The sequence below is a fragment of the Dreissena polymorpha genome, chromosome 8, assembly GCF_020536995.1.
Source record: "Dreissena polymorpha isolate Duluth1 chromosome 8, UMN_Dpol_1.0, whole genome shotgun sequence".
NCBI lineage: Eukaryota > Metazoa > Mollusca > Bivalvia > Myida > Dreissenidae > Dreissena > Dreissena polymorpha.
The window spans coordinates 21,385,551-21,395,898 of NC_068362.1; the positions used below are offsets into that span (position 1 = coordinate 21,385,551).

At 35.7% G+C, this 10,348-nt stretch overlaps 1 long non-coding RNA gene across 1 annotated transcript; it reads left to right on the top strand.

The window, feature by feature from the left end:
- Positions 1-8,172: 8,172 nt before the first annotated feature.
- Positions 8,173-9,691, top strand: LOC127843181 (uncharacterized). Its single transcript, XR_008032115.1, has 2 exons — positions 8,173-8,626; positions 8,816-9,691. It is a non-coding gene; the product is annotated as an uncharacterized LOC127843181 (long non-coding RNA).
- Positions 9,692-10,348: the final 657 nt, after the last annotated feature.

Below are 10,348 nucleotides of genomic sequence, written 5' to 3' on the forward strand. Positions count from 1 at the left end.
TTCAAGGTCATCTTCACTCTCCGAATCTGATTCAGACATTATTTTCTTGGGGTTTGTTGGCCCTTGGTGTTGATCTGATAGTTCATCGGAGTTCTCCTCCTCTTTTTTCCTTTTCAAGGTGTTTACGTCATTTTTAGCGAGGCTGTTTTCGGAGAAAGCCCGAGCTATTGTCATAGCCAGCTCGTAGTTTGCCGTAGGCGTCGTGCTAAAACCTTAACATCGGCTATAACTTTTTAAATATTGAAGATAGCACCTTGATATTTGGCATGCATGTGTATCTCATGGAGCTGCACATTTTGAGGTGGTAAAATTTCAAGGTGAACATCATCCTTCAAGGTCTAGGGTCGAAAAAACAAAGTCAAGGGAAGTAATCAGCTTTAAATGGACATAGTTATCTGACCTGCCCACATGTATATTTTTGTTAAATAAATCAATGCGGCGCAGTAGGCGGCATTGTGTTTCTGACAAACACATTGTGGTAAAAGGTCAAGGTCATCCTTTATGGTCTACGGTAAAATATACAAATTTAAGGGATGTAATACGCTTTAAAAAGGGAGATAATTATTCAATATTGAACATAGCCACTTAATATATTTGGCATGCATGTGTATCTCATGGAGCTGCACATTTCGAGTGGTAAATCACAGTCACGGTAGTGACTTTTAATTATTTGCTATTAAAAATAGAGATTTGTTAGAGACAATCATTTTTAAGGGAAGTAATTTATATAATTATAAATCTCATTTTATATATTTCCTTACCAAGAATTGAAGTTCTTTTCACAGTTACTGTACAGATTTATTATTTTGATTATTTATAACTCAAATGATTGATTTGTCAAAGGTTTTTTTTAAATTATATAATTATCATTTCTTTTATGTTCATTACATACTGACATGGTCATAATTGACTGTGAGACCCCCCCCCCCCCCCGGTTGGATTGGACAAATTCAAGGGAAGTAATAAACTTTAAAGGGAAATGATTTCTATACCTGCCAAATGATAAATAGCAATTTTATTTCAAAGCAGCACAATAAGGGGCATTGTCTTGATATGATAATCATGTCTTACCTGTTCTAATTTGTGAATGCTAGTTTTCATTAAATTCCAGTGGACTTATGTCTATACATACATAATTAACTCTGGCTATGATCTCTTTGATAAACCACAGGCCTTGGTTGTCAATGATGTCTGACTTGGTCATTTTTTAACTATCTACAGACCCCCCCTCCCAGTTGGATTGGACAAAATCCCAGGGAAGTAATAAAGCTTTAAACGGAGATGATGTCTATACCTGCCAAATGATAATTATAAATTTTATTTCAAAGTGGCGCAGTAGGGGGCATTGTGTTTCTGACAAACACATCTCTTGTTGGTTCACTAGGTCAAAGGTCAAGGTAATCGTCACCTCTAAAAAAAAGAAAATTCTTACAAGCTTTCGCAGCCAAGCGTGGCCCCTGTTATGCGGTGCTCTTGTTTAGACTTATTATTTTCTTGTTCATATCTGCAACCGATTTTGCAATGGAAGCAAACGTCTCCATGTTTTACTGCAGATCTTGTAGAATTTGTTCCCTCCGTCTGGATAATTAGTTTTCCCCTTCCCACATTGGGCCCCCAAAGGGTTTTCTTTTGCAATTTGTTGACCTAAAATATATAATGATGTCTCCATTATCGACTTTGTCTTTTTATAAAATACAATTTTTATGCCCCCCTTCGAAGAAGAGGGGGTATATTGCTTTGCTCATGTCGGTCTGTCGGTCGGTCTGTCCGTCGGTCTGTCCGTCCACCAGGTGGTTGTCAGACAATAACTCAAGAACGCTTTGGCCTAGGATCATGAAACTTCATAGGTACATTGATCATGACTCGCAGATGACCCCTATTGATTTTGAGGTCACTAGGTCAAAGGTCAAGGTCACGGTGACCAGAAATAGTAAAATGGTTTTTGAATGATAACTCAAGAACGCATACGCCTAGGATCATGAAACTTCATGGGTAGATTGATCATGACTTGCAGATGACCCCTGTTGATTTTGAGGTCACTAGGTCAAAGGTCAAGGTCACGGTGACCCGAAATAGTAAAATGGTTTCCGGATGATAACTCAAGAATGCATACGCCTAGGATCATGAAACTTCATGGGTAGATTGATCATGACTCGCAGATGACCCCTATTGATTTTGAGGTCACTAGGTCAAAGGTCAAGGTCACAGTGACCCGAAATAGTAAAATGGTTTCCGGATGATAACTCAAGAACGCATATGCCTAGGATCATGAAACTTCATAGGTAGATTGATCATGACTTGCAGATTACCCCTATTGATTTTGAGGTTACAAGGTCAAAGGTCAAGGTCACGGTGACCTGAAATAGTAAAATGATTTTCAGATGATAACTCAAGAACGCTTTTGCCTAGGATCATGACACTTCATAGGTACATTGATCGTGACCCGCAGATGACCCCTATTGATTTTCAGGTCACTAGGTCAAAGGTCAAGGTCACAGTGACAAAAATTGTATTCACACAATGGCTGCCACTACAACGGACAGCCCATATGGGGGGCATGCATGTTTTACAAACAGCCCTTGTTAATTGTTTTGTATTGTATTTGTCTAATTCCTAGTGTATGCGCTCATATTTTGTATAATATCCTTTATTTATAATAATTTAATGGAATTTTTACAAAAATGCGCATACAGCCATGTATCTAGCCATTTTAGCTTTGTTTGCACGCTTTATGAAGAAATCGCGCGTAAGGAAAACACCATGACTTCCTATGCGGTGGTGCCCTTCCCGTGTAAGCTATACGTATATTACGCTATCGTGCATATATATGTAAAACACAGAACAGCCTGGCTGAGGCTATGCGTATGCCTGTGGTCAAATTTAGGTTAACTTTATTTGGATCAATGCCGCTGTTTTAAGAATACGCATCCCCGGCGTTTCGCGTCAAAAATTAAGGTAAAAAAGCCGACCTTGGTTACATCATACATGCAGCACTTAGACTCCATACAAGGCATCACTTTTGATTCTAATAGGCAAAGCAGATGTAACATAAAGTATCAATGCTATTGCATTTAAACTTGGTTCACTTACTAACTATCATGAGGGGACTGGGCAGGCAAAGTTATATAACTCTGGCTTGCATTTTGACAGAATTATGTGCCCTTTTTACACTTAGAAAATTGAAAATTTTGGTTAAGTTTTGTGTTTAGGTCCATTTTATTCCTTAACTTAAAGGTCAACAGAAGAAATCTGACTAACTGTTCATATTTTATAAAGTAATACCATATTATAACAACAAAGTAAAAAAATAAAATTAAAAAAAAAAGTTAGAGCTAAAAAAACGGATGATTTTGATGATCGGGAATTTCCGTAACGCGTTCGGCAATTTCCGCCGCTATTTTACCCCGATGACGTATGTGTGCACCACTGCGCATGACGAATATTCCCATGTTATGTACAGTATGCACTGAAGCATGCAAATTTCCCTCAAAACTTCAAGGATTACAAGACTGTGTTGATCATTCACTTGCATATACTTAATTTATAATCTCTTTTGTGTTGATTACGAGTCGAACTTTTACATGACATTGAGGATTTACTGATTTATAAGATGGTTCAATGTGCAGCGTTTGGCTGCAATGCTTGTTCTGAAAAGCAAACGGAGAAGAAAGGATTCTTCGGCTTCTCAAAGGACGAAAGTATTAAGCGGAAATGGATTCTAGCCGTGAATTCACGAAGGATTATCGACGGAAAGGTGGTGGACTTTACGCCAAGCAAATATGCAAAACTCTGCATAAAACATTTTGAGGATAAGTGCTTTGTCCACCCCCCCGATCGTGATGGCGAGTGCGGGCTTTGGGATGAGACTGTCGCTGCATCCTGATGCAGTGCCAACTTTGTTCCTTGACACGGACAACTTCAAGGCATTACAGCGGAAAGCCCTAAGGCCAGACGAGTTAGGAGCCCCCAAACGGAAACGTGACAACTATGGTGCTTTTGCCAAGAGAAATCGCAAAACGGTAAGAACTTAATTAATAAGGTCAATGATCAGATATGCATCTTAATACCACAAGTTCTATGTTATTTCAAAAAGCTCAAACACTGACAATGTAAAAAATACTTTTGAATTAAAAATCATTGTATGTAGTTAGAATAGTTGGCAGCTAGTAACCAAACTGACTTTGGCAGTACGGCAAGATCTAATTATTTATTGTAAGTGTTTTGACAGGCATCAGTTTGAAATCGACACATTTCGATCTTAATACAAATGTGTATCTATCTAAATATACTGCTAGTCGACACGGTTACTGGAGGTTTCGGCGAAACACCTGAGTTCGGCGAATTGATTATAAATAGTAGGTGTTAAACCGGTTCGGCGAAATGATTTATGGTTGATCACGCCTTTACATAACTACTTAATAGGTGTGAATAGATCGATGTACAACATTGCTATCACATTCAAATTGTCGGCGAAGTGTTAGCAAACACTATTGTGTTGCCCATCAGCAGATCAATTACTATTGTAGTTGATTGCTCAAATCAGCGCACGAGGAGCAATTAAACAGTATGCATGAGTATTTAATTGTGTGAATAAAACAAAGGAAAAACAGTGTGCAGTGTAATATTTTATTGAAATACCTTTTAACGATTGTTCAACATGTTCATATTCACAAATTTACTTGCAAGTGATTATACATAAAAAATAGTCATAATTACCTTATTTACTTATGCAATTCACCATTATATATGCAACGACAGATCGAACCATCAGATCGAACAGTGTTTGGGACAGTTCCCGGATTGGAGAATTAGGGATACTTGTATCAGGGGGTATTTCGTCATACACTGTTGTTGACGACAATTGACGAACCTCACTGTCCAAATTACAATCCACACAAGACCACTCCATGGTCAGTTGTCCACTTGACATCAAGCGGTACTGCTCAGATGTAATACCGGTGTCGCATTAACGATGTTGCCACCGACCACAACCGTCACAACTTACGGCGTGCATACGCCGAGTCACATTTTTCATGCATTTTATACAAGGATATTCATTCGCCATGATAGCTTGAACAAACATAAGTGACCATGTCGACCATTTATAGAAGTCAGCATAATATGACATTCATCACTAGATACCAAACTGTGAGCTGTTTTCAGGTGTTGAAATTTGACAGCCTCACTTGAGCCAAGCGTTCTTTATAATAAGTGTGAAACAATATCGCTAATTAAAATATACAATTTGGATGTGATAGCAATGCCGTACATCGATCTATTCACACCTATTAAGTAGTTATGTAAAGGCGTGATCAACTATAAATCATTTCGCCGAACCGGTTTAACACCTACTATTTATAATCAATTCGCCGAACTGGTGTTTCGCCGAAACCTCCATAATTCGTCGACACAATTAGCATTTCAAGCAGTGGACACTGTTGAGTCCATTTCCTGGGAAGAACCAGTACTTGGTGTCTATGGAGGAGATAATGAGAAAGCTCCCTGAGTAGGGAGCGAACCCAGGAACTCCCGATCGCTAGACGGACACCGCATCCACTACACCACCGTGACCTCTTACTGTTTTCCACCACGGTTAATTTAGCTCAAGTTCTAATGTAAAGCAGTTGCTGACAAGCCATATTTTCTACCTATTTACCAAAAATTCAATTAATAATGTGTTGCTTATCTTTTTATTGTTTAAAATGTGAAAACGCAAGGGCTTTTTAGTAAATACATTCAGACTTCCAATAATGTATTAATGCTGGTTTAGAAAAAGAGATGATAAGTTAGAAATAGTGTGCCATTTAACTGTTAAAAGAATAAAAAAGAAATTTGAATTAGTAGCCGACAGGTGTTTTATTATTTATATACCATTTATTCTTCGTGTAGTGTGAATCATAAAATGCATCTTGATTTTTTTGTGTTTTCATAAATTGAACAGCAACTGATTCTAGTACTTAGTAGCTGATGGCTATTTAGGCTACTGGTAGTGCCATGATAATTTAAATAACAGTTCAATTTCAGTCTTCAGGGTAATATATTTAGCCAAAATCATTGTTCTATATTAGAAACAGGAGAAAAATCCAATAGCCTGACTATATAAATTATTAATTTCTAGAAGCCCAAATAACATCTTACCAGACCCGGGATGTCTGGCTTATAATTTAAGACTGAATAAATGTTATATTTTCAAATTAATATTGTTACATGCATTAATTGCATTGGAAACAGTTTTCAGTGTAATAAACTCATTTTGCTCCTTATGGGCTTTAGCCATTTTGAGATTTCATTATAGCATTCAATGTACTAAAGATGTGTTGTTTGATTAATTTCTGAAGTGGAAAAAAGAAAAACATGTAGTTTTACTATTATGAATACAAAGTTTACTTTATTTTACAATTTTGTGTTACAAATCTTGTAGAAAATAAATGACAGCATTATAATATGTGTAAAATTAAATAAGCTTTTTTCGGGTTATCATTTTTATATTTTATTTATAAAGTTGCTTCAATTAGGTGGTTTCTGTACAAAATAAGTTGGTCACTAAACTAGCTGAATTTTTGCAAATCACCATGCCAACAAGGTACCAAGTTGTGGTGTATTACCACCCTACAGCTGCCATAAATCAAGCTGGTGTCATAAAATAGATGGTCCTCTTTGTTTCTGTAAAGTCAAGTATTGTTATCAGTGATCTACTGTTATCAATTGTATTTGGCACAGACAGTAATAAAACAAGCAGATTATCAGACTGCAGTAATCATAACAACTGAATATACAACATACTGCACTAGTAGATAGAACAGTATTTATAAATAGAATAGGAAATAAATTGCAAAAAATATAAATAACATTTTAATTTTGAACAACAGCAAAAAATATAAATAACATTTTAATTTAGAACAACAATCTACACTTTTATTCTTGTCTCTTGTCTTTATGCTTTCTTTTAATTTAAACACTGTATTATTTTAATTGGGATATTTTTTTGATATATTGTATTTATTTAGTTTGACAAATTATAATTAAAACAGATACTTGCATAAATACTGGCATCATTTAAATAGATTTCTTCAAAACTTGATTTTTTTATTATTTAAAAAACAAATCCTCATGAAATGAGCTATAATGCTGCACATGGACACAGTTTTAAAATACAGTTAAAATGAAAAAAAACAACAACCATTTTTAATGAAATAGTCATGGAAAATTGCTTACCGGTATAAAGCTTTAATTAAAGATACTTATACTATATTGCAAAAATAAATGTAGATCATGAAATGAATAGTTTTGTTTGAGAAAATCACCAAAATGATGTCCATTCCCTGTTTGATGTCTTATTCTCAATTCACACAATACAGTGTTTTTAGAATACATCATGACTTGCAGTTGACCCCTATTGATTTTGAGGTCACTAGGTCAAAGGTCAAGGTCACGGTGACCCCAAATAGTAAAATGGTTTCCGGATGATAACTCAAGAACGCATACGCCTAGGATCATGAAACTTAATGGGTAGATTGATAACGAATCGCAGATGACCCCTATTGATTTTGAGGTCACTAGGTCAAAGGTCAAGGTTATGGTGACCCGAAATAGTAAAATGGTTTTCGGATGATAACTCAAGGACGCATATGCCTAGGATCATGAAACTTCATAGGTAGATTGATCATGACTCGCAGATGACCCCTATTGATTTTGAGGTCACAAGGTCAAAGGTCAAGGTCAAGGTGACCCGAAATAGTTAAATGATTTTTGGATGATAACTCAAGCACGCTTTTGCCTAGGATCATGACACTTTATAGGTACATTGATCGTGACTCGCAGATGACCCCTATTGATTTTCAGGTCACTAGGTCAAAGGTGAGGTATGAATTGTGATCGATTAATATTATATCTTCAGAAGAGCTAGCGCAGGCATGTTGTTTTTGTCTTTCATAGTCCAGTGGTAATAATTTATAAAACTACAACTTTAAGGCAAAAATTAGTTTATTTCCTACACGATTGATAAATATTTGTGCAAGTTTAATGAGAACAACATTTGATTATGATGCGGTTTGGGTTTTTTTACATTCGGCATTGGTTGCGGAAATTCTAACAACCAAAAATATGATCTTTAATTCAAGTAAAATTAATATCCTAGTTGACTAATAAACATTGTCATTTGCAGTTCATAAACCATCAAGTGCCCATGAGCATATGTCCATAATAAATATGCATTAGTTGTGAAAATGATTTTAGTTCCTTTTTATGCCCGTGAAGGTGGGCATATAGTGATCTCACTGTCCGTCTGTCTGTCTGTCTGAAATTTCGTCACACTTTGCGTTTAGGTTTCGAAAAATGTGGAAAAACACTTTGCGTTTAGGTTTAGACAAATTTGGAAAAAGGGGGCATATGTCATCCTATGGTGACAAGCCTTGTTGTTATATGAAATAGTAATTGTTGATATAATTTGTGATTAAAGGCTATTTTTTGTAATCCAGATTGCATCTGGCAGCCCTGCATTCCGTTTCTAATGCGCACAGGAAACATGCAGAGACGAAGAACGGCGAAAAGCGCTACAGGATTTCGTATCCAAAGTACAAGGCGGGACACCATGTCGTGAAACCTGTCAAAGAGGCCTGCAATTATGGTAATGGTCCTTCTAAGCAAAATAGAAAATTGGCATTCTAATATATAATATACAAAAACCTAACAGTGAAACTGACTAAGTTGACTGTTGTTGTTGTTTTTTATGCATAATATGTGTATTTTTATTTATTTGTTCAATGTGCATAGTTTAACCAAGTAGTAAAAAATAAATTGTTGATGCTTTTTTCAGATTATGTCACAGAGCTCATGGTTGAATTGCTGCAATTAAAACAACAGTTCAAGAGCACCCGGATTGCTAAGCAGGCATCTTCTTCCATTCTGTTCTCTCCACCACCATTAGCATCATCTGCGAAGAAAATTTTAAAGAATGAAGCAGTGCAGTTGCACCGCTCTAGGTTTAATTAATTACAGTAATTGGAAACAACTTGGCATGCCATTTGTCATGTATTGCTCCAGCTGGGTTTAGTGTACGTGCGTAAGGTGTCATCCCAGATTAGCATGTGCCATATATGTTTGTAATTAATTAAAAAAACCCTCGCGCTGGAAAGATGGGACAAAGCGTGCGCAAAATATCTCATCCCATATTAGCCTGTGTCCCTGATAAGACTGTGCAGACTCGACGTGAAAACATGATATGCCCCAAGTTTTATATGACAATGTCTACGAATGTGCCCTTTTGACAAATTAGAACCTAGCTGAAGCACTGATCACGTATTGTTTCAAATTAACATAGCAACTACAATTATTTTTTTGAAAAATGTGAATGTATTATTTTGACAAATATGCTGTAATAATAGTTTTCCCATTGTGTGCTATACTGTTAGTATAAAAATGTTAATGTCAACACCTTTATTTTTAAATGTTGGGACCATGTAGTGTTTTTTGTGTGATAGTATTGGTCTGTAAAAGATGTTTTAAAAGTCATTTTGTTAAAGGTACTTAATTTGACTCCATGACAAGTTGTATTGCAACATTGTGCTAGTAAAGCTCATTTACTTATTCCGTCCAGTTTTCTAAAACTTGTCGTCAGGTTACAAGTTGTTCTGTTGTTGTGTCTGTGGTAATTTATATTTTTAGATGTTGCAATAAACTTGTATGCTACATATATATTGTTGTGTTGGAATGTTTTCTCCATTTCAAAAACATCGAGAGTAAAAATTTGACATGCTATTTCTCATTAATAATATTAAGTCACCTCGCTCGTGGAGAGTTTAGAAAAATTCAATTGCGTCATATTTATATAAAATCAAGACTAATTATTAAAAAATATTTATTAAAAAACAACAGAAATGAGATCATTCAAACTTTGAAGTGAATGTCGACATAAATGAGATCAATTTACCATAAATAAAAAATCGTGTGCAGGGAACACATCGGGTTTCAACAAAATGGCCATGTCAGGATACTAGCAAAAGAAATAAAACATCTATTCTCGGTCATTTAGTATTAAATGACACGACCATTTACGTAAGAATTATTCATTTCAAATCAACATTATTTATTTCAACTAGTACGTTGTTGAAGTGTTGAACTTGAACGGTTAGTAAATTTGGACTGGCATTCGTACGTCGATCAGTTTCAGGGAATAATTATATCTTTTCAATGTGTCAATTATATTTGCCTGATTAAATTATAATTAAATACTTAAACAGTCAAGATGCGATGTCCTGTGGATGTGTACTATGAAAAATAAAAACACGTTATATGACGAACTTTAAAAAGACAAAAGCTGATACCGTTTCCTTTGTTATGAACTCGTAGC